Source organism: Centrocercus urophasianus, unplaced genomic scaffold (assembly GCF_019232065.1).
Source record: "Centrocercus urophasianus isolate 14NV4802_14NV808 unplaced genomic scaffold, USGS_Curo_1.0 seq_12, whole genome shotgun sequence".
Classification (NCBI taxonomy): Eukaryota; Metazoa; Chordata; class Aves; order Galliformes; family Phasianidae; genus Centrocercus; species Centrocercus urophasianus.
In genome coordinates, this window is record NW_024884364.1 from 60,553,782 (window position 1) to 60,576,492 (window position 22,711).

Here is a 22,711-nt window from a genome sequence, read left to right on the forward strand (position 1 = left end):
CTCCAGTTACCGGAGTTCCTGCAGAACGGCAGCGAGGGCTTTCGCTGTCTTGGATCGTGGGCAGCGGGTAGAAAAGCGACGTGCTTCGCTCGTGCGCGCTGCCTCGCTTGCACTCGCAGGCTGAAGGTCCGGGTGCGGGAACGGCGCGGCGCTGAGAGGGCTGCAGCCGGCGCTGTATTGGCAGCCAGCAGGGGGCGGAGTTGAGCCCGCGCGGAGGGGACCGCTGTGCTCGGGGGATCGCGGCTGAAAGCTTCTGCGGGCTGGTGTTGGAAAGTTCAATGCTTCTCTGTTGCTGATCGCCTCTGCTGAAATCTGTCAGAAGAACGGAGGTGGCGGGAGTGGTTTGCGGTGGGTCGAGGGGGTGATTCTAACGGGCAAACCTTGTGAAGCGATTGTCATCTTGGAGCCTCCACCTGCAATTCCTTTTAGGCCTGTAGGCTTATTGCAGAAGACACCAGTGGGGGGGTAAGGAAGGTGTCCTGGGATGCTGCCTTGGCCAGCTATTCCCAGCAGCAAATCCGTTTGTCTTCTAGCAGTTCCCATTCTTGTGTTCTTCAGTTCTTTACAGAGAGAGTGGTGAGGTGCTGGAACAGGCTGCCCAGCGAGGTTGTGGATGCCCCATCCTGGAGGTGTTCAAGGCCAGGTTGGATGGGGCCCCGGGCAGGCTGGTCTAGTGTTAAATGGGGAGGTTGGTGGCCCTGCATGTGGCAGAGGGGTTGGAGATTCGTAATCCTTCCAAGCTGGGCCATTCTGTGATCTGTGTACCCCTCAGATTGCTCTTTTCTTTAATGAGAGGAGGCTTTGATAGGTCTTGTGACAGCTGAAGGGTAAGTCTTTGAGGGGTGAAGGATACATTACTTCTCGATTTGCTTTGATTTATCACACTCTAGAGGTGGTCAAGCTTACAGTCAGTTCTACCATTTGGAAGACTGTTTCATGACTGATCTGACCAACTTCCAGATGTTCTCGGCTTGATTCTCCATTGCCTGTAGCCTGTTTGTTGCAAATCAGGACTGGGGCACTGGTACACAAGTGTGCTTGGTGTGAATCTGGTGAAACACGGGGCTGATGCTTAGAAGAATCAGTGAAAATGCACTGCTAGGTCAGCATGGAGCACCTGTGGTTGCATCCCTTTCTTAACATAGGGGCCAGTGCAGCGTGCAGGCCCTGAGCTGTGCACCGATTGGTAGCCTGAAAATGTTCATGTGTCCAAATGTAACGTATTGCTATGGCTGGATCTTGTGTTGTTTCCAAGGAGCTGCAGATAAACGAAGCTGTTTTCTGTGGCTGCTGCTGTTATCAGTTCTTCTGGAACTGATTTAGATGGGGAATGATATCCCCAGATTTTCTAAACGTTTCCCTGTTCTGAATAGTGCCGTTTTTAGTCTTGCTTGGATTTGTCCTCAGCCATCTGTTTGATCTATTAAAAATGTGAACTCCTGAGCTGCTTAGGATCCCGTGTTCCCTCATTTGGTTGTATTACCACCAATGTGCCATTTCCAAAAACATTCTCCTTGAGATACTGAAGTCATGGACCAACACCTTGAATGCTGTCAGTCACTGCGGGTAGCACTGGTAGGGGGAATTGTTACTGTGCTGTCCTTTGTCCAATTTCTGGTTTATTCTGTGGTTTGTTGAATTGAAAGAACTCTGTGCCCCACTACTTCTGCTCACGTCTGCTGCGAGTGATGTACAGTGAAACGAAAAATGAAATGCATGTGCTAATGACTCCACTTTTCAAATGTCTATTCGAAATTGATTTATTTTGGCTTTCCTTAGCTGAAACTGTTGTCCTCTTGTCATTTTTTTTTTCCTTCTCCTTAATAGAAAATTATTTTTACCAGAATCCCTTATGCATAAACAAAACAATGTGTCATGTAAGACTAAACAAACACTTCCTATAAGATTGCCACTTTGAGGAAGTGTGCAGTGCTGATATTTCCATGAGTCAGTGTTTCAAAACCTGAAAGGAAACAACAGAAGACTGTGGCTGACGATTGGCTGGAAAAACTACAAAGAGCGTGCTTCTGCTTGACAACATGACTTGTGTTGTGCTGTTAATAGTATTTAGTAAACATACTGCACCTAATTGCTCCTTTTTTCTCCTTAAATGGCATCAAATATTAAACATTCAGCTGAAAAAATAGAAGCTCATATTCATCATTTCTGCATTGGAAGGCTGCATCCTGGTTAGCGGAGAACTTTCTGGCAAGTTTTCCTTTGTGAAATTATTGAGCATCTAACAAAACCACTCACTTGTCTCCCTGTAAAGAAACAAGTGTTCCATGATTCCTAAAATCTAGTATTTGTGTCTCTAAGAGCATTAGGCTCCACTCTAAGATTGTGTTTTCTAGCTGTAACTAAGCTTGTTGTATAGGTTAAACTGTTCCATGGCTTTGGAACAATAATTGGGGCGGGGGAGTGCTGTATGTTACAGGAGCCCCAGGGCCCCAGTTTACACAGTAGGACCCCTTTGCTCATCGTTTGACCTCAGAGGTCACAGTGGGCCACTCTCACAGTGCCAATGCTGCTAAGAGTGTAAGGCATTCGTGAACTTCTGAAGCTTGTTTGAAATGCCCAGAGATGGACCTTGTGTAGTTACAGTTGTCAGGGATGTGGTCTAACATGTGGGACTGCAGGCAGCATAGTTACTTCTGAGTGCTGTGTGGGATCAGAGATGCAAAACTGTACAATTTTCATGGTAGAGGTTGGCTGCTACCTAATGTGAGTTGGCACTGCATTCACAGCTTATCCCATTCTAAGGATAAAACCACTGCTTTTGAGCCTTCTGAATTCCCATTTATGTTGTGCTGATCCAGTCGACTGTTGGTCTATAGACTGTGCTGTCTGTTTGACCCCTAACTTTGCTGTGCCTTCTTTGCTAACTCATACAGAGCAACGTAGCTTCAGATATTGTGAAAGGAATTGAACTTTTCTTTGGAAGCTGAGTCGTAGGTGAAACCAGGGTATGAGTATTTACTGAAGTGCTTGTATCCTAGTGCTTAAACAGGTTGGTTGCCAAGAGAAGGTATTTGTTGCCTCTCGATCATGAAACTTGATATGGAATAAATCAATGAGAGGAACATCTCTCTGCATTTCTGTTAGGGTATGGAAAACCTGTCTTGACTCTGACAAACTTTAGGTTCCCATCAGTCTAGTAATCCTAAGATTGATCAGGGAAATCCACTTTGCCTTGAGAAGATGTCCCTCGTAATGTTGTCTGTTGGGATTTACTGCCTTGTCTTAAGTGGTTACTCATGGAAGCAAGTAAGTGTGACTAAAGATGCTCACTGCATAATACTGTAAAAGGATTTATTCCCATTTAAGTGGGGGGTGAAGTTGTTTGGTAGATATTTTTAGAAGAAGAGAATTTTTGCACAGATGCCCTGTATATAGATTTATCTCATAGTAGACGATTATTTAGGAAACGGAAAATCATTGACATCTTTATAATGTTTCAAAGTTAGTGGACCAACAGGTTAAGAAAGGAAGAAGAGTTATTTGCATCTCACCCTGAAAATATTCAAATCTTCTCAAGACTGTTTCTGCACGTCGGAAGGTTATCGAGTGCAATTCAAACTCACGCTGCATTAAAATAAAGTGGTAAATAACTTATGCTATTATTAATTGTCACTCTGAAAGCTATTCAGGGCTTGAGTCTGACGGGCCGTGGAGGGTGCAGAATACATTATGCAGATTTTTCACCTCTGGCTTAATAGTTCAAACTGTGTGGAGTTTGGTAGCTGTTGTGTTGGGTGTGCTGAATGGCATGGGGTTGGGAGCGGTGATGTTTTAGAGAAGGGCTGCCTGCAGGCTGTGAGGGACAGCTGGGGCTGGAGTGAGTGTGGGGAACAAGGTGCAGTTTCTCCAAGTAAGAGAAAGAAACTAAGGTGGCACTGGAAAATACATCAGTGAACTTATTTTGTGCAGAAATAAAGGATGCTTGTCTCTGGGGTAGCCAGCCTGACATCAGGTTATTCACAAATTAACTAATTAACTCTTTTTTTTTTCTTTTTTTTTTTTTTTTTTTAAGGAAGAAATGAATCTGTGCAAGAATGGAAGGCAGTGTGATTTGGCTTGTAGGCTATGTAGAGTTAAATTCCAGTGAATGGAACCAACCATTAAACATCTGCTCAGAGCCTCTGATACCAGGAAGCACATTTTCTTTTTTTTTTCTTTTGGAATTAATAACTTTGGAAAAAGTAATCTCTGCTGTGAGAGCTGATGGTGTTTTCTTGTCTTCTCATTGTGGTGATTATCTGCTGGTCTGAGTACCAAATGCTCTTACATGGGGACGTTATGTAAGTGCTGGATATCTTGGGTTCCTGGTTTTCCAGCAAATGCTTTTGAAAACTTTTCATTGCATTGGAACATTCTCCAAGTTCTTTTGTTCTGCTTTGTTTTCTTTTAAAAATGGATTAAAAACATATTCCTTAAATTATTGGGTTAAGTAGGTCCCAACATTAGCTTCTGTGTTACCTCTTCTTTGGTTTCTGATGCCTGATGCTCATCTGTGTTTGGCACATGGCTTTGTGATATGCTAACACGAGTCAGTGGTTTGTGAAAAGTCATTCGCTGCACTCGTGCTCCCATTTAAGGGATGCTTTCCCATGCCTGAAAGGTGTTTCATCCCAAAGCAAGATTAGAAAGCAGATTTAAAAGAGCAGCCCACTGCTAAACTGCCCTTGATCTCATGCATTGGGTTAAAATTCTCAAAGGAGTTAGGCAGAGCAGACTGCAAATGGGCCATCAGATATTCTCCCTGTACTTTCTCAATCATCAAAGTGACTGATGAGGGACTGACAGATCTCTGTTGTAGGAGCCTGAATTGTGAATAATTGTGTTGAAGGCAGTAGTTACATTTCTCTGAGAGCTGAATTAAATCTCTGAGTAGCTCACGTAGCAGTTTGTCTCTTGGGGAGGAGCAGAAGGATGAGGCAAAATCCACTTAGAGTTGTTACGGAGTACTTAATACCTTTAATTTTGTCACAATTCACTTGTGGGTAAGTGCTCTGCAGACTGGCGTTGGGAGAATAAATCTTTGGGCTTTCATGAACGGAAGAAGAAGCTCAGAGTAAAAGATGAAAGATTGTAGTTTGCTGGATATGGGGAAAGATGTTAATAGCAGATGTCATTTCAGCCCAGCAAAAGCTTTGCCACAGATATATAAAAGAAAAACATATGTTTGCATGGCGGTGGGCTATCAGTGCATCTGAGGAGAAAGTCAAGCAAGGGACATATTAACAATAGTTACAACGTGTGCTGTTGTGTCTTGCTGTTATGCCTTCAAACCTGCTAGCAGTAGGACTTTGGCTGTTTTGTGGTTGAATCACAGAGTTTGAGATACAGTTGGAGGTACTAACGGATTGTATTTTATTAAACGGTAAAGCTGGTCACACTCTTGCACATTCTGAATGGATATCTCAGCTTCTGCTTTTATCAACATCTGTTAAAACTTATGGAGAGGCAGTTCTTTCACAGGGCCTTTTTGATTTCTTCAGCATGGTGGACTGGTGACTGAATTTAGGATGCAACTAAAAGCTTTGTTTTGGAATAAAAACAAAACAGATCTCACTTCCTTCCTCCCTCTTCCTAACCTCTACCAAGGGAAAGCAACTTCCCTGAAACTTCATGTGTTGTTTTCCTCCTATAGAAGAACTTTCTAGGTGAAAGTTTTTGCAAGATGAAATGTGAATCTTTAAGATTATGAAGAACTGGATTTGTTTTTTTCTGTTTTCATTTCTCAGAATTGTGAATGGGCCGTTACCAAGTGTTAGATGTGTTACAGATTCACTGGAGATTGTGGGGGATTTGAGGCTTTTGGTTTTTTTTCTCTCTCTTTTTACTATATGAGAAGAGAAGAAAGTGTTTGGATATCTGGTTTTTTTTTGAGGTCTTATGAGGAAAGAACAAAACCATTGAAGCCTTACAGCCTAGTCTGACTTCCTTTCCTTCTAGGTTTGGTTGGGAGTGCTGCTCTTCAGTTGTACATTCCAAACCTCAAATGTTTTACCTTCTTCTTTCTGGCTGGAGACTGCACTGCTGGTCGTTCCCTCTCCCACTGAGAGCACCAGGGCGAAATGAAGAGCTCCTCATTAGCCCAACAGCTGTATTTTGCTGTTCCCTACTTGCTGCGGTGTCTGCGTGACTGCCTGCAATACCTCGAAAGCAGGAGTAGTGTGTAATGGGGAATTGCAGCAGTGGGAAAGGGGAGGCAGGTTCACGTGTGTGTCAGTGACTGTGGATTTGGGCAGGTAGCACTTGATGCATGTGTGTGTTATTGTACCTTACTTGTATATGGCTGCAGCAGGGGGATGAACAGTAGATGAAGCTTCTCAGATGAGCCATCCGTGACAAATTTGAGAAAAGCCTTGAAGTTCATTTGAAAAGAAGAAATAATGTTCCCAATAGTGATAGGAGGACTCTTTTGATAACGTAGGTCTGCATCCCATAAGATGTAACCTTCAGCTTTCTTTTCATCTTTTACAGTGTCTTTGGGAGGAAACAGAATCGTCTGTTTGTCACTGTAGTTGTTACTCAAAAAGATTTCAAAATCCAGTTAGAAGAAGTCTGCCTTGCAAGGCCTGAGTTCGTGTTTCGAAAAAGGAACTTACAGCTCTGGAGACATGGGGTTACACAGGGAGCAGAAAGATGCTTGAGCTTGCAAAGGAGCTCTTTTTCCCAGGGTTCTACTGCTCTTTTTATTTTAATTTGTAAACTGAGGGAATAAAGTTGGAGTGATTGATAACTGCTTTTTTTTTTAATTATTTTTTGCAGTTTACAAATGTAAATACCCATTCAGTTCCAATTCTGTGGAAGATGCATAATAGAAATGAACTGTGTGGTTCTTGGTTATCCTTGCTTTTAATTTCAGTCGGCTTTGGTGTTCCAAGAACTGGAAAACTGGCAGCTTGAAATACTTTTGCTTCAATACAGTTGTGCTTCTGTTATGGCTGCTTATATAGAAATCCTGTGTTTAAAGAAGCAGCTCCAAAAAACCAGATGCTCTGACACTTGAGTTTCAAACTCTTTAGGCGAGAGGGGAAGAAGTTTATTTTTACTTCTGTTTCCAATTTCTTCCAAAAATATTTCTATTTACAAATTGTTTACAGCTACTTAGTTTTGTTCAAGAAGTCTAGAAGAAAACAGTGAGTGGTAGCCTCTTACAAGGCTGCAGTTGATTCTTGCTTGTGTTTCCCAGCTGGTGTTGGAGTACATCTGGAATCTATGAAATTCCTTTCTTTGTTCCTCATTTCCTGTTCCATTCAGGACTGCACTGCAGCTTTCTGAAAGCTGTTTCTCTCGGTATCTTCTTCTGAGTTGTGTGTTTTAAAGCATTTAGCAAGGTCCTAGAAGCGGTTACTCGTTCCTTGTGTTTAGCAGTGGAATTGAAGCATATCAGGCAACTTCTAAAGTGCTTTGTTTCATAATTTCAACGAAAAACAGTCTCAGTGATTTCTCTGGCAGTCATTCAGCTTCCAAAATTGTAGGCAGGAGGGTGGTAGGAAGAGAAGAAAAATCTGCTCGGTAGTATAAAAGCTCCCTTTCTTCCCCCCTCTCTCTTTCCCCTCTAGAACAATCGCCGGTTTGTGATACAAAATTAGATCTATTTTGCAGGCGACACAGAGTGTGACATTTTACAGTTGCTCTTAGATTTTGGCTCGAGAAGCTGGAGAGTGCTGCTGGGCTCAAGAATGCCTTGGAAAACTGAGCTGGGGGTGTGTGGCAAGGCGTGCGAGCGGTGCGCTGAGCCATCCCTCAGCCCCGCAGTGCTTAAAGAAAAGATTCACTGGCGTGAATTGCGTTGTTGCACATATCTAATAGTGACTGAGAGGGAATGCAGAACAGAATTGAGCTTACTTTTGGCAAGGCTGTTTTGTTCTACCAACAAAACTCCTACCAGCAACAACAAAACAGGTGCTTTTATGACTGCTTTACACCCTGCAAATATCCGAGTGGCTGGCCTGAGTCTTCCAGAGCAAATCATGGAATCCTAGAATGGCTTGGGTTTGAAGGGACCTCAAGGATCATCAAGCTCCAACCCCCCAGCGGCTGCTTCTTTGCTTGTTGTCACCTGACAGCTGTGAGTGCTGCTGCTGAGATGGAGAGCCAAGCTGCTGCATGCTGGCTGTACCCCTGAAGATGTGCGGTGGCATCATGCCAGATCAGAACCTTCATGAGACACCTGCTATCGAATCTGGTTTGCATTAGGAGCATTGTTTCTCCTCTTCACACTGGCTCTTTTCCCTTCCATTTCTGAATTGCACAATCTCTCTGAAGTGGCAGCATTTTCTTTCGTATGAAGAACTTCACTATCACAGAAATATTTGTCTTATTTTTAGCTGCCTCTTCTAATGCAATCTAGCAGAAAGAAGCGAGGATTGCTGGCACTGTGAGACCTGTCAGGTCTCTGGAGATTGCATTTTCATATCTGCTGACTCCAGTTGCTTTTTGGCTTCTCTTGATTCTTTTTTTTTTTTTCAGAAACTATATCATTGATTACAGGAAAAAGCTTGTAAATGCAGGTAGTTGTGCATTATGTTTATTCCTTGTTCTTATAAGAAAATCGGGGCTAGTGCTACTTGTTTCCCCTGAGAAATACAAAAATAGTGGAAGAGCTGTGAATCCAGCAGTTGTCTGAAATGCATCTTTCAACGGAGCATGTGGGGTACAGTATAAAATAACATATCTCCTATTTTTAGGGTCCTTAAACCTTCTACAGTTATACAAAAATAACGGTACTGCTCAGCGTGGCTGAGAATTGGGTAAAACCAAAGTTACTTTGCTCTGTAGGTACTGATTGTCCCTCCCAGGTTGTGTTGAGCTTTGTTTCAGGGAGGCAGCATACATCCTAGCAAATGTGCACCTGCTCTACTTAAGTTGTAGAAGAGTTGTTCTCCCCTGAGGTTTATGCCCTGCTCTGACCGTCAGCGAGGTCCTTCTCTTGATGTCTGCAGATTCCCAGTAGCCTATGCCCAGTCTGGGTGTAGAGGCCTTCTTCAGGCCTCCAGCTGTACTTGGAATCTGCCTCTGCCTTTGCTTGCCTCCCAAGATCCAAGGAGTTGCGTTTTGCTTCCGTGCACCTAGTGCTTAATTTCTACTGGCTGTGTAAGCATTCCCTAGTAGGTAAGCAGAAGATACCCATTAGCTGTTGCTGCAAACCCTCTGAGATATGTTCCTCTTTGGAAAACTGTAGTTTTATAGTGTAGTTATTTGACATTTAGGGCTTTGGCTGATATTCCGGTGTCATGTTGTTAAGCCATGAAGAAGCACGTTTGTGTTCTGTTAGCATCCGTTGGCCCAAAGTTAAGGTAGGATTTGACCCCAGCAGGTTTTTTATTTCTGCAAACATTAGTCTTGCCCTCTGTAGATTGTTCCAAGCAGTTACATTTGCTACATGCTGTTAGCCAACAGCTCTTGGCTATTCCACCTGACTGCTGAGAACACCGAAGTGCCACTAGCAGCAGTGAAGGCCAATGTGGCCACGATACTGTAGAAGAGGAGCTCCAGGGAATTGCTGCACAACAGGTCTTGCTGTCAGTGAGGAGAAAGGAGGTTGTGCTCACAGATCCAGTTTTGACCAGAGCCAGGTCTGGTTCCTCTCATTAGGAAGCAGAGAGCCAGGCTGGAGTGGTGCCTGGAAATTGGGGTTGGTGCAGGGTTGGACGGAAGTAGATTGCAAGACAGTGTAAGTGATATTCTTTATTTGATTCCCCTTCCTACCATTATGTGTTTTTTGTTGTTTTTTTGTTCTTTTTTTTAGGCCTACTAAGCAAAATTGCTCCAGGTGGAGAAAAACCCGATGAATGTCACATTTTTTATTCAGACCCGCTCCTGCCTATCTGTTTTTAGAATATTGAGGCAGGAGCTTTTGACAGGGAATTAAGAAGTGCTTGGGGGAATTGGGATGTTGGGATGTGGCAAAATAACTTCAGTAAAAATGAAGCTCTAACAGGCTGATAATTAGTGTGTTTTGACACCTGCTTTTGTGACAGTGTTCCAGAAAGCTGTGGGTTTGAAAGTAAAAAATATTCAAGTGAATGACTGTATTAAATCAACTTCAGGACTGAATGTAACTGATCTCTGTGATAGTCTAGCTGGAAATGTTGCATATGCTGTCATTACTGGAGTTTCATAGTGACGCCTACAGAATTTTTTTCTATGCATCTGGTAATGGGAGTCAGTAATCCTTCAGGTAACAAAAAATGTGTACCTCATTCTCTTGAATGTAGACTTTTCTTTATTGTGCAAAGCGAATCTCTGGAATTGAGAGTGTAGTTTGTGCTCATGGGCCCTAATTTGGTGTGCTGGAAGCTGAGTGTGCTGGGCCTCTGTATCTGGAGGAGTAGCAGGGTGTGGGAAGGATGGGCTGAAGCCCAGTCACTGCGTGCTACATTTTTTGTTTTGTGGTGCTTTGTTTGCTTGAATGATAGCTTTCTGTAGAGAACATGAGATTAATGTTAAAATAGGCCAGCATAGGATGAGGGTGATGGGAGTATAAAGCTGCAAAATGTCACTTTGAGCCAATGGGTTGGCTTTATTTTAATCAGGATTTCTATTTATTTATTTTTAACAGACGTTAAAGTGAAATTATTGCACCAAAAAAAAAAAAAAAAAAAAAAAAAAGCTTATTATCAAGAGCATGCTGAAGTATTTTTTGGGGGAGTGGAATGCTTACTTGGTAATGTGAATTGTGTTGTAGGGCTGTGAATTGAGAGTGCCTAGGGGAGAGAGGGGAGGAGGTTGAGGCTTTACCTAAATTAAAAGTAACTCAAGAATATGCTGTTCCAAGTCTTCTGTGGTATTGATGGCGTCTCTAAATAGTCTTTAGTTATGCATGGACTTCAGGATCTGATCAGCACTTTCTAGGCTTAGCTATAAACATTGTATTCACGCTGATGTTGGTTTGTAATCCTTTGAGCTGTCCAGATGGTTTGGCTCCAGACACTCAAGGCAATTGACGGTAAGTTTGACCTGGCCTATTTTACATTCTTCTCAGGTGGTTTTTATTTATTTTTTTTCCCCTAAGATCATCAATTCCTTAATTAACCTTAATGAGTCTTTGTAATAATTATTTGAAAGACAGCCTGATGTAGGATAGTCACTGAAACACATAGGTGCTGTTCTGCCTGTAAGACAGCATGGATACTTGACTTATGTGCAGTCACAGCATGGTTTGGGCTGGAAGGGAGCTCACAGCCCAGCCATCCCCAACCCCTGCCATGGGCAGGGCTGCCCCCCCCAGCTCAGGCTGCCCAGGGCCCCATGCAACCTGGCCTTGAGCACCTGCAGGGATGGGGCACCACAGCTTCTCTGGGCAGCTGTGCCAGTGCCTCACTGCCCTCTGAGTATATGACCTTATGACATAGATCGTCATTCAGGCTTATGAGCCAATCTGAGGCCAGTATACAGAAAGGAGTCTGCACTTCTGCTAAGCACTGGTGAGCTTCCAAAGTCATTTCAAACATTTGAAATTGAGTGGTACCAGCATGAGGGTGGTCTAGTGGCCTCTTAGTCTGATGTCTATGTGAACATGAAACTCCAGCTATATGGGAATATATCTTACAAATGAGAAAAACCCACTGTGCTTCTCAAAGTCCATGCGATGGAAGGTACTTCATGAGCAGTTCTGAACTCTGCTCCTGCACTGAAACACGCGGCTTACGGCACATCTATCCAGTTCAAAACCTGCTCTGAAAACACTCGTGATGAGCTCTTTTGTTGTCCTGCTTGGCGTTGCTGTAGAGTTGTTTTAGTTCTGTTTCTGCCTTTTTTGAGTTTGAAGTGACTATAAGTGGGAAACAGGGTTGAAAAATGGTATCTACCAGGCATAGTAACAATTGAGGGCTAATTCTGGATTTTTCTACCTGCTTCTCTTCTCCCCTCATCCTAAGCTTGGCACAAGCTCCCTGCACAGCTTACTTCAGCTACCACAGTGACTGACTGGTATTTTTGCAAGCTGGACTTGGGGTTTCACCTCATGTTCTTCAAGAAGAAAAGTGCTGACTCTACAAACACGTGAGACTGGGACATCACTGTTGTGCTTGGTGGTCCTATTTCTGCTTTGTCTGTTCCCTGTGCGCCTTTCCCCTGGTAAGAAGTGAGGGGCAGGTAATTCCCAGAATGGGCTTCCAGCTGCAGGAGGAATGGAGCTGCTCTGGTCAAGCAGTGCATAGGGCAGCAAGAGCCCTGCTGTGGGACGGTGTGGCAGAGCACAAGGAGGATCCTGTTTCTCTGCCTGGCCAAGTCTTGTTTCCTTCCTTTTGAGATCCTGTTCTTGTCAATCTGCATTTTAATGCCTTCTGCGCCCTCCTGGACATCGTAGGGTTCTTGCAGTGAAAGCCCTGCCTGGCATATTCACTGCTGGGAGAATTAAACGCAATACAAGAACAAATAGTTCTCCCAAGGATCAGAGAAGACCCCAATTTCTGTTTTCTGGCATTTATTTTTTCTGTTTTAATGAAATCCCTATTTTAAAGCTTATTTTGAAGCAAGGGGCTGCCTAGCAGCTTTAACATCTCCAGGAGGAGCTGACTTCTCCTGAGTCGATGCAACTGCTTTAGTTGAAACTCTTAAGGAGGGCGGGAGTTCAGCAGAAAACAGTTGTAGTGACTGTTCGGGTCTGGAGAATAGAAAGTAGGGAGGAAGCTATTATTAGGAAACCAGTACTAAATTGTTCCTTTCCCTTTCCTTCCCCTTGCATACCTCTCTCCCTCCTGCACCAGGACGTGTTCAGATGTTTCCCATCCTTCTGCAAGTTTTCACTGCAGTTATCGCCTTATGTAAGCTGACAGCAATGGGAATCCTAGCACTGTGCTACCATGTGGAGGTGCCCATCCAGGTGTAGGGCACTGTTTTGTATGAGGGTAAGACCTGTGCTGCGGCTTCTCTTCTACTTTGTGGAGTCTGAATGGCGCAGAAAAGCCTCACATAGCCTTAATAACAAATCTGACTTCTAGATGCTTACCTTTCTGAAGAGCCCCTGGTCACTTAGGGACCAGGGGCCCAGTGAGACTTCTAGCAGTGCTTTGTCGCACAGCTCCTTTTTCCCATCGGACTGCTCTGAGCTCAGGCAGCTGTGGATCACAGCTGGCCTCAAGCTGAGGCTTTGGAGCCTGAGGACTGGGGGAGAACTGGTGCTTAGGGCCCTGGGACCTCTGATGTTGCCGTAAGGGCTTGTCTGGACCAGCGTTTCTCTAATAAAACTTTGCAGTTCCTCATCCTGGGGTAGCTGTGGTGGGAATCCTAAAGGGTGAAAAGAAGAAGTGCAGCTGCAATAACAGAAAACGGGGCTGCCTGTTTTGTAATGCTGACTGTGGCAATAAAACGCATCCTGTGTGCTGGGAGAGCCAACCTCCAACTGTGATTCTTGAAGTCACTGTGACTTGCTTTGTGAGGAGAGCATTTCCACAGCTATTTGTGGTTAACAGGGGGTGTGGGAGGCACTAGCTATTAGGTAGCTATTGCTACAGTATATAATGATGATTGCTAATTGGACTGTTGGGATGGAAAGAAAATAAATTCTCATGAAGCCCCCCTAACCTTTTGCAGCTGTGTTTTGTCCCTTTATTCATTTATTTGGCTAATAGCAAGCTCACATTCTGTGACATTTTTAGTGATTTATTCTTCTTCCCTTTTTCTGCGGTTTGAAAACCATGTCCGATTTTGTGAAGTTTCTGGTGCGCATTCTTAACTTCTCCCTGGGCTGTGGCAAGCCTTCTCTTACATCATGTCAGCACCGTTCTGTCGATTAGCTGAAGGGAACTATTAGCGTCATGGCTTTTTTCTTTCCTTTCTCTTTTCCTCTCCCCTATCCCAGACAGAAAGTCATAAGGACTTTTTAGACTTTCAGTGATACATCAGTAGGAAATGTATTGAAGGAGTTCTTGCAAAAGGCAGAAGGGCTGTATAGAGCTGCAAAAAATAAGCTTCTCAGCATGACCTGTGGTTCTGCTAGGCTTGAGGTGAGTGGGTTCTCTCTGCATTTGAGTTTCCTTCTGCTTGAGGGGACAGTGGTTTATCTTGGTCCTAGTAATGCTCTGCTTCCATGCAAGGGTGAGCAATGACTGGTGCTTTATAGATAGACATGCAGTGCCACAGTCTTCCTCTTCCAGTTGAAAGTGTTAGAAGAATTAAGAATTTCAGTGTGAATCTCTTTTTTTAAATAAGATGAACAGTAACTCATTCAAAATGTTTTAAGTTGTAGTCTGAATGCCCATCGTGAAAGGTTCACCTGTCTCTTTAACATGCACACGAAGTCTGCACTACGCAAGTTCAGTAATTCCTTGCAGCAAGCATTGCTGTGTATCTAAAGTTATCTTGCTTGTGTAAGAGCAGAGTGATGACAGAGAATCAAGTTAAGCAGAGAAGTAAAAAGACAGAGCAGTTGTGGGGGAAAGCTTTTCACAGTCACAGTACGAAGAATGTGGAAGAGGATCTCACTAAACCAAGGAGCAGGGAGAGCGAATTCCAAGTGTACAGTCAGTTATCACACATTCCTACCCACAGTGGCTTTCCTGTTAGTGCTGGGGTTTATGAGAGCGTTTTCACTAAAGTGTAGTGCTGCTTCTGGCACTGCCTGGGTTGGATTAGGTACCCTGAGCTGGAGGATGCATCAAGGAGGTGGAAGCGGAGAGAAGTTGAAAGGACACGCTTATCTGGTTAAGTGGCTTCTTCCTTCCTGCTGGGAAGACCACAGAGCCGTGCTATCTATTCAGCAGACATCTTCTGTTGGGCGTGAACTGTTTGTAATTTGCACTTCTGAGCGATAAGTGAGAGAGCTTTATTAGAGATAGCCCATATGATACAGGTAGTTGTCATCAGGCATCTCTAATGGGGATCTGTCAGGGGAGCAAAGGAATGAGGAAGGAAGCTTGTTGCGCCCTGTGTCTTTTCTTTTGAATGTAGGCTTGATTTACAACATTACCTCTGCTTCTAGAAGAAAACAAGGCTGAGTCTGTGCTTAAAATTAGAAAGACAGCTTCTAATTTACAGCGCAGATCTTGGATGGAGGTGTTTACATCTACTTTGCATTTACAACAAGCAGAAGGAAAAGGTACCATTTAAACTGGTCTCAAGGTGGGACTAGAATAGAAGTCAGAACACCCCTTTGAGTTCTTCAGCTGGCAAACGAATAATGATTTGTCGGTTTTTAAATCTGTAATGTGGAATTGAGTCAACTTTGGCTAGGCATGCCAGCAGCAGTTACACAACTCTGTTGGAATGGCAGCCTGTGCTGGACAGAGGATATCCCGTGAATTTGAGAATGAAGCCTGTGGATGATAAATGCCAAGGGAAGAGTTAATTTAATACGGGCTTTCCATAAATAGAAGAAATTGATTCATACAGTCACAGCTAGGGAATACATGAGCATGTCTGTCTGAGACTTCAATGTCTTAGTTGAGATCACAAACACTGAATAAAATGCTGATCAGGTTGCAAAATCTGATTATCTTTTGCCTGTAGAATGCAGGTCAGAAAGACTAAGTTGTGCAGGAGGAAATGTCTTTCTTTCTGCCATTCTTCTCTTCACTGCTTGGATTTTAAAGCTTCAGAAACTTAGGCTCTTCTAGACACTTCATTTTGTTATGATCTAGTGCAAAAAGTGAAGATTACCATCATATGATATTTGATGTTGCTGGTAGAAGGAAAAACCTTCTGTTCTGTAGCTCAGTTAAAGCCGTATGAAAAAGCAGCAAAGTAAGTTCTGTCAAAAATGAAATTGAAGTTGTTGAAGCGTTAGCTGAACGAAGCTTCAGAGTTTAAAGTTGCTTGAAAGTTCTTTGGGGTTTTTATGTATTGCTGTATAATTTATACAATATATAAATACATATCCTACATTATAATTACATAATTGTAGTATATAATCATGTAGGTAATTATACATGTGTAGTACATCTTGCTATTATATGCTATGTATAATAAAATATATGTGCAGATTCATATATTTATCTCCCTCCGGAAGCTTTGCACTTTTGAGGCGTACTGGCTAAAAATTACTGCAGTTAAGCATTATGTGGAAGAATCACAGAAATCCTAGCTTGACTTGTAGTAATGATATGGTCAAGTTTTCCCAGAGAAGATGATCACTGTTTCTAAATGTGCTAGCCATCTGGAATGATATGTATGGTGGGTTTTGTTTTGTTTTCTTTTCTCCTTAGGGTTGACTAGTTATGTACACACACACACACACACACCAGTCGTTATCTTTTGGGTGAATTTTGTTGTCACAGTAAAGCTAGTGTCTGATAGCTCTGGTTATTTAATTCTTGGTTTTCTTTAGGGAGGGTGCTAGGACAGGCAGTGAAGACCCGGCTGCTGCGTTGATGGAGAAGGAGAATCGTAGAATCGTAGAATTGCTCAGGTTAAGAAGACCTTCAAGATCATCAAGTATGGCAGCCTGACCACACTACCCTAACTCTAACAGCCCAGATGCACGAGTAGCTCTGCACATCTTCACTGGGGTTTGAGAAGTGCTGGAACTGACAGATACCATTTTGTTTGCACAAATGAATTCCTCTGCCTGCTTGAGGAAGGAAAAAAAAAAAAAATAAAGGCACAAGTTGTAAGTTCTTCAGTGTGTACCAAACCAAGTAGTTATTTCTGAGACATCCTGTACCTACAAAATGGTGAACTGCAGTAGTGTTTCCTTTTCTACTCTCCAGCTACCAAGGCTTACAAACTGGGCTGGTAGTACTGGGCTCCACTAAAACCATACCTAAGAGTGTCTGAGGGGGGAAAAAACAAGAAAGGGAAATCTTTCACGCTCCCTTAAACTTCGTGTTTCTTTAAAGCGTGTGCTGAGAAGCACAGCTTCTGTTGTGTTTAAAGTTTTTTGCCTTACTCCTCAGTTGGTCCAGTGCAAGGAGCAACCAGTTGGGTTTATTCACGGCTGCCTGTCAAGAAATGCTGCTGTTTGCTAGGAATTTTTAGAAACTTTTAAACAGTTGTTTCGACATGTGGTAGCTCAGTAATATGTGGTCTCCCTCAGCCCAAGTTTAAAATATAATAGCGATGTATTTATAGTTTCTTCTGCTCTTAAGGAATGCGTGTGAAATGCAGTTGTTGGGCTGCCAGACCGATGCAAATAAAATCCCCTCGTTATGTTCACAAGGATAATTAGTATGGCTTACAATGTTTTTCATGCTGTTTTCCATTCTTATGAATCTTGATTGAAGTTGCAAATAAATACAGAAAAGAACACACCCATCCTTTCCACACCCATCTTAATGCTCCATAGGTGTTTGAGAGGTGATAAACCACATTCAGAGTGTTTTTGTAGGGAATCTAGAGTGGCAGCTTTGTGATCTAGGGTTCTGTGCAACCTGCAATCTTTTTATTTTTCTGTGCAATTTGATGTGTTCTTTGTTCTGCCCTTGTTTTTAGTATGTTAATTATGCTATCAAGCTGTTATATATTCTACTAGCAAAATAACATTTGGCAGCAGTTTTTGGTGGTTTTTTTTTTTTAACTATCCCATTTGGAGATGTGCGAGTGAAAGAAATCCTGTACAAGTGCCATGTTTTAGAGTTAATTTTTTTAAATTATCTAGCTCTTGTTATGTTGCCATCTGTTTTCCTCTAGCCTGAAGAGGAAACAGCTGTTGTGAATAATCTCAAGACAGTATTTTTAATAAAGTCTAATAGGTCTGCCTACCTTCAGCTTGTGTGTGTACCAGAATGAATAAGTGCTCCATTTAGGAAAAAAATATGGTTTAACAGTAGGAACTGTTCTGAGTTTTGGTTTTGCAGAGCAGTGATTCTGGTGTGTATCTCCAGAGTTGGGTTTGAGCATAACTGGAGAGCTCTGGGAAAAGGGAGCACCCTGAGCTTGCTGCAGCTGTGTGCATGCAGAGGGATGCTCTGCTGCTTCCGCCCCTTGGGTGCTGTGGTGGGAGCAGCTGGAGAGAAACTCAGAGCAAATACCATTCTGGGCACAATGCTTCGTTCTCAGACAGAGAATGAGTGCTGCTGGCAGTGAGTAGGATATGAGCGTGCTTGATGTGGCCAGCCGACGATTCCCTTGTGGGTTTTCTGGTTGTATTTTAGTCTTCATTTTAGTAAGGAGTGAAGGATCTGAGGAAAGAGATGCTACACAGCATAATGTACAGTCAAAGTGATGATTGTGATTCAGCTGAATTAAAGGGAAGACCGAATGAATGTAGACAAGTTGACTGTGAAAGTCTTGTGAAATCATATTTAAATCAGCTTGTTTGAGCTTCGGCATTGCAGTATGAACAAGACTCAGAACTGTTTTGCACAGATAGGTTTCTTTCAACGCTTCCTTTTGGAATATATAACTAGACTTGGGGACCTTTGCTAGATAATTAGTTACTTGAAGTAAGAGGGCTCAGCAGTGAAGTGAGCAGTGGAGACTGGCAGACAGCATCAAGTGGTGGCCAGGTAGCATACAGCTGAAGTAAGAATGGTTGCTGGTTGAATTGGGCCTGTTTATAAGTAGAGAGGCTTCTTGTTTTAGTGCTAACTTGAATAGGCGAGAGGCTTTGCTGTTTTTGAGTCTTTAGGTGACGGCATTATGGAACAATGCTAGTAAGAATAGCCTTGAAAGTGAGCCTGTAGTCTTAAGTTGCTGTGAGACAGCAGCCTCGCATTTTTTTCAAGAGCACGCATACCATAAACCTGTTAGAAATGCATGTCTAATACTGTGTGGTCACACAAGCTCTTTATGTTTTGTCCCGTGTGCTGTCACTGCAGCCCTCCTCGTGTGACAGGGCAAATATCTGTGGCGTGATTTCATTAGGAACCTCTCCTGTGCTAGAGCTAATGGGTACAGAAGTTCTGTTTGGCCAAATCTGCTCTGCAGCATGAGTTTATCTAGCACTTGTGAGGGTGTGAGGGGAAGATGAAACAGGTGTGGAACTGCCTGCTGGATAACCCCCTTTTAGCTTTTTTGTCTTTTGGGGTGGAATGAGGGTTGGAATTCTAGCATGTAAGAGACTGCAATGCAATCTGATTTGCAGATTAGTTAATATAAAAAATTAGGTATAATACTTGCCTTTGAGATTTCCTGCCAATATGGTGCTGTTAAATAGCATTTGCTATCTTTCTCCAGAGGAATATCCTGTATGTGCCAAGAACATACTATTACACAAACCTGTTCTGTTTTATTTGGCTTTCAAAGGAGAGAAGTTCAAATTAATGTCTATGAAAACTCTCAAGGAAATGCATAAATATCAATGATCCAGAATGCTATCACCTAAGTGAATATACATAATTTTTAGAGAGTGTTATTTTTGCTTATCTTTCTTATCTTTGGTCAAATAGCAAATCTGGGTTTGTTCTCCCACATAGAGGGGTATCCTCTGCTTCACGTGGGAGCTTGCAGTGGGAGTGCTTCAGTTTCAGAACAAGTTAGATCTGGAGCCAAGAGAAAATAAAGTTTTCCTGTGCTGAAGGTTTTTAATATTCATATTCACGAATAGATTGCCTTCTGGAAGGGCAGTGGCTTGCTTCGCATCTGCTGACAACAGAGTGGGAGTTATGGCTATTTCAGATATTACAGTGCTGGAGCGTTTAGAGGTGAACTTACACATTGATGGGAGTTGTTGGGATTGTGGCTGCACTGTCCTGTGCTTCTGTTCTTTGTGCCCATGGCCATTAGCTTAGAATCTCTCTGCCCCAGTGTTTTGGTGCAACACGCTCTGGGCACCTTCCCATGAGGGGAAAGACAAAAGCTGTTGAAGTGGTTGCTGTCATGAAGCCTTTCTGGGCAATTTGCTTTCTAGCTCCTATGGTACCTTTCTCATAACCGAGTGTGCTTTGTGCAATAAAGCCTTTGGGAGCTATTTTACCTCTCTGCACATGCAGCAGTGCTGCTAGGAGGTGTATCCTGCCAGCAATAAGATATTTCCTCTCTTGGTTACTGGGAGCCATTTGTCTGCCTTGCTCTTTTGTTCAGAGGGTCCAAATGCTTTGTCTCCTCCTGCTCTGTGTTGGTAAATCCTAACTTGTGTCTGATTTTTCTCCTCATGAGCTGTCACATAAGTAGGCAGGAGGCTTCTGAGCCCCAGTAGGTATAGTTGATCCTTTCTTGCTGTGCAGCAGCATCTGTTTCGCTGGGTTATCTTCACAAGCCTCTTTGTAGCTAGCCCTCACCTGCAGTTTCTGCAACATGTTGTGCAGTTGCATTAGCAGATGCTGTAATGCAGTTTTCCAGAGCAGTTTTTCATCTGAGGAACTCAAGTTGTGTTTTGAATATGAAGTGTTACAGAGGGAGGTATTTTGAGTACAGGAGTTAGCTGTCTGCCTTATTATGCACAAGCACAGATGGAGTCTACAGCAGAACTGGGATAGAGTCCAGATCTTTAACTGAAAGAGCTAACGTCTTGCTTGGGAATACAAACTTCTTGCACAGAAGAGCTCTGCTATGTGGTATTGCTTTTCAAAGACAAGTAGGATCACTCCTGAAACTATGTGGGCATGAGTAAGGGGTTAACTGACGTTGAGCAGCTTTTAACTCTTAGTGATTTTTCTAAAGAATCCTTGATCTTTTCTGTTAGCCAAATAGCGGGTGTATGCATCCCCATCCCCCAGCATTAAAAATACTTACTGTACATGCCCTGGGTTTGTGTCTATAGCTCCTAAGTCTGTTCTACCCTAAAAGGTAAAAATGGCATCTTTTTATCCAGCAAATAGCTTTTGGTTATGTATGCCTATTTGCATGCTTTAAGTTTTACAGCTGCTTATTGTAAATGTCGGTGAGAAACTATCCTACTGTCAGTGAAAGTGTATGATATAATCCAGAAGTCAACTTCGTCTTGCATGTGACTATCAGAAGTATGCCCTGACTGCAGTCTGTGATTCTTTCGTGAGCTGTGAATTCACATAGGGCTTTTGGGAAGTTGTTTAAAGTTAAGTGGATATTGCACAGGTATAACTTGACCAACAGATGCTTATTAACATTGACTGTGTGAGTTCACTCTTGGAATAAGTGTGAAGGGCTGGTTGCTTTCGATTTTTAAGTCGATGATAGAGCTAGTACATGCTGCATCTGCAAGCAGCATGTGGCAGGCAATGTTAGTGGTCAAACCATTGCCACTGAATAGCTGTGTCACCTTGCAACTGTGAAGTTGGATCTCGGTTTGACTGAGAAATGCTTTTGGTGTTAGATTTATTAACTGAGGTTAACATCACATTTCTCTATCTATTTTGCGTTTGTATTTCCACCCTATCCAGTATCCTTGGCTTCCCCTCCCTTTTTTTTTTTTGAAGCTTACTCCTGCCTTTTCGTGGACGGACGTTTCTTTGGGCTTAGTCATTTTGAGAAGGAGTGTCATCTGCATCCGTACAGATCTGGCTACGGTTGGACCTTTGCTATTGAAACTGTCAGAGCAGGTTTGTGCTGTGTGAGGCAGAGTTAGGAGCTAATGGTGTAAAAACAGAAGTTTGACCACATGTTTCAGAGCAGTTGCCAGTTGCCCCTCTTGTACATACTTTTCAATTCCCTCATTCTACACAAGTAGCTGAACGCTGCTCTGTCACTAGCTGTAAGTATGCAATGCACTGAGCAGTTCCACAGTGCTTTACAGCGGCTCATACGAGTAACTGATAAGCTGAAACTATGAGAAAATTAGGAAACTAACATTCATTGAGTTTCATTATGTTAATACTTTGCACAACTTAGAAAAAGAAGGTCGCTTTCCATTTTTAATATCCTGCTTTATACTTTGCATTAAAAAAAAAACAGCCGGATCCTGGGCATTCAATGGAAAGTTATAAATTTCCATGTAAGTATGGATTTTAATCATATGAGCATTTTTAGAAATTATAGGGGAAAATTGTATTTTTGGCTGAGGTGTTTCTTAAAACTCTCAGCAGCTTATACCAGTAATGTATTTATGTGCACACATCTGCACTAAGTAACTCCAGAACCCTGTGGTTTTGATCACTATTTTTAAAATAAATGATCATGCTCAACTCAGCTTCTTCTTGCTTGTTTTTCTTCACTGTTGTGCCTGTGTTATCTGTCCTCGAGGCTGAGGAGAGAAGAAGTAAACACTTTTTTCCTCTTCCCGCAGTTACTGAAGTTGGACAGTCTTGCATTTGGTTCTCATCACATTGCCTGCACAATGAGTCATTCGTTCTTGGTTTTGTTCCTTTGACCGAGATTCATGTGATGCTGCTGCTCTCAGGGAGATCAGATTAGTCACAGAAATCTTGTTTAAAAAATAAATTGTACCGCAGGTTGATGCCTTGCTGACCAGTTATGTGGTGGTTGGTTTTTTTTTCCTTGCCTCTACTTGCTAGTTGAGATCAGCAGCATCGTTCTATTGAGAAACGTATTTTAGTCTTGGTAACTGATACGGGATTGGAGTCCCACTGAAATTAGTGTATTGTTAAATTCGGGACTCTTGGAATCGATGGTAATGCAGGTGAGTTTCTAGCAGTCCAGTGTGCTAAAATAAATCAAGCTGAAAATAGAACTTGCTTCACTATACTGCTGAGGAGAACAAAAAATACATTGCAGTTGTGGCAGTGGCAATGAACTTTGTGCAACATACATAATTTTCTTATTTTTAATGATAACAGTATGAGATTTTTATCAAGCTTGTAGTGGTGTTTGAGAATTCCTGGTACCTGGAAATGTTTGATGGAGCTGAAATCAGGTGGACATTTCAAATGATGCTAGGATGGTGTTGGCAGTTTCCAGTCCCTATTGTGAAACGTGTTATTATGAAGGCTCTGAAATCTGT

General features: G+C 42.7%; 1 protein-coding gene across 3 annotated transcripts in view; it reads left to right on the plus strand.

The window, feature by feature from the left end:
• Positions 1-22,711, plus strand: part of RASA3 (RAS p21 protein activator 3) — a 176,286-nt gene that overhangs the window by 45,332 nt on the left and 108,243 nt on the right. The window contains exon 1 of one of the 3 annotated variants that reach the window (XM_042810754.1): positions 266-348. The exons of the other annotated variants lie outside the window; for them this stretch is intronic. The gene's annotated coding sequence lies outside the window, so the exon portion shown is untranslated. Of the gene's footprint in view, positions 1-265; positions 349-22,711 lie in introns of those variants that run through there. 3 annotated transcript variants of the gene reach the window in all.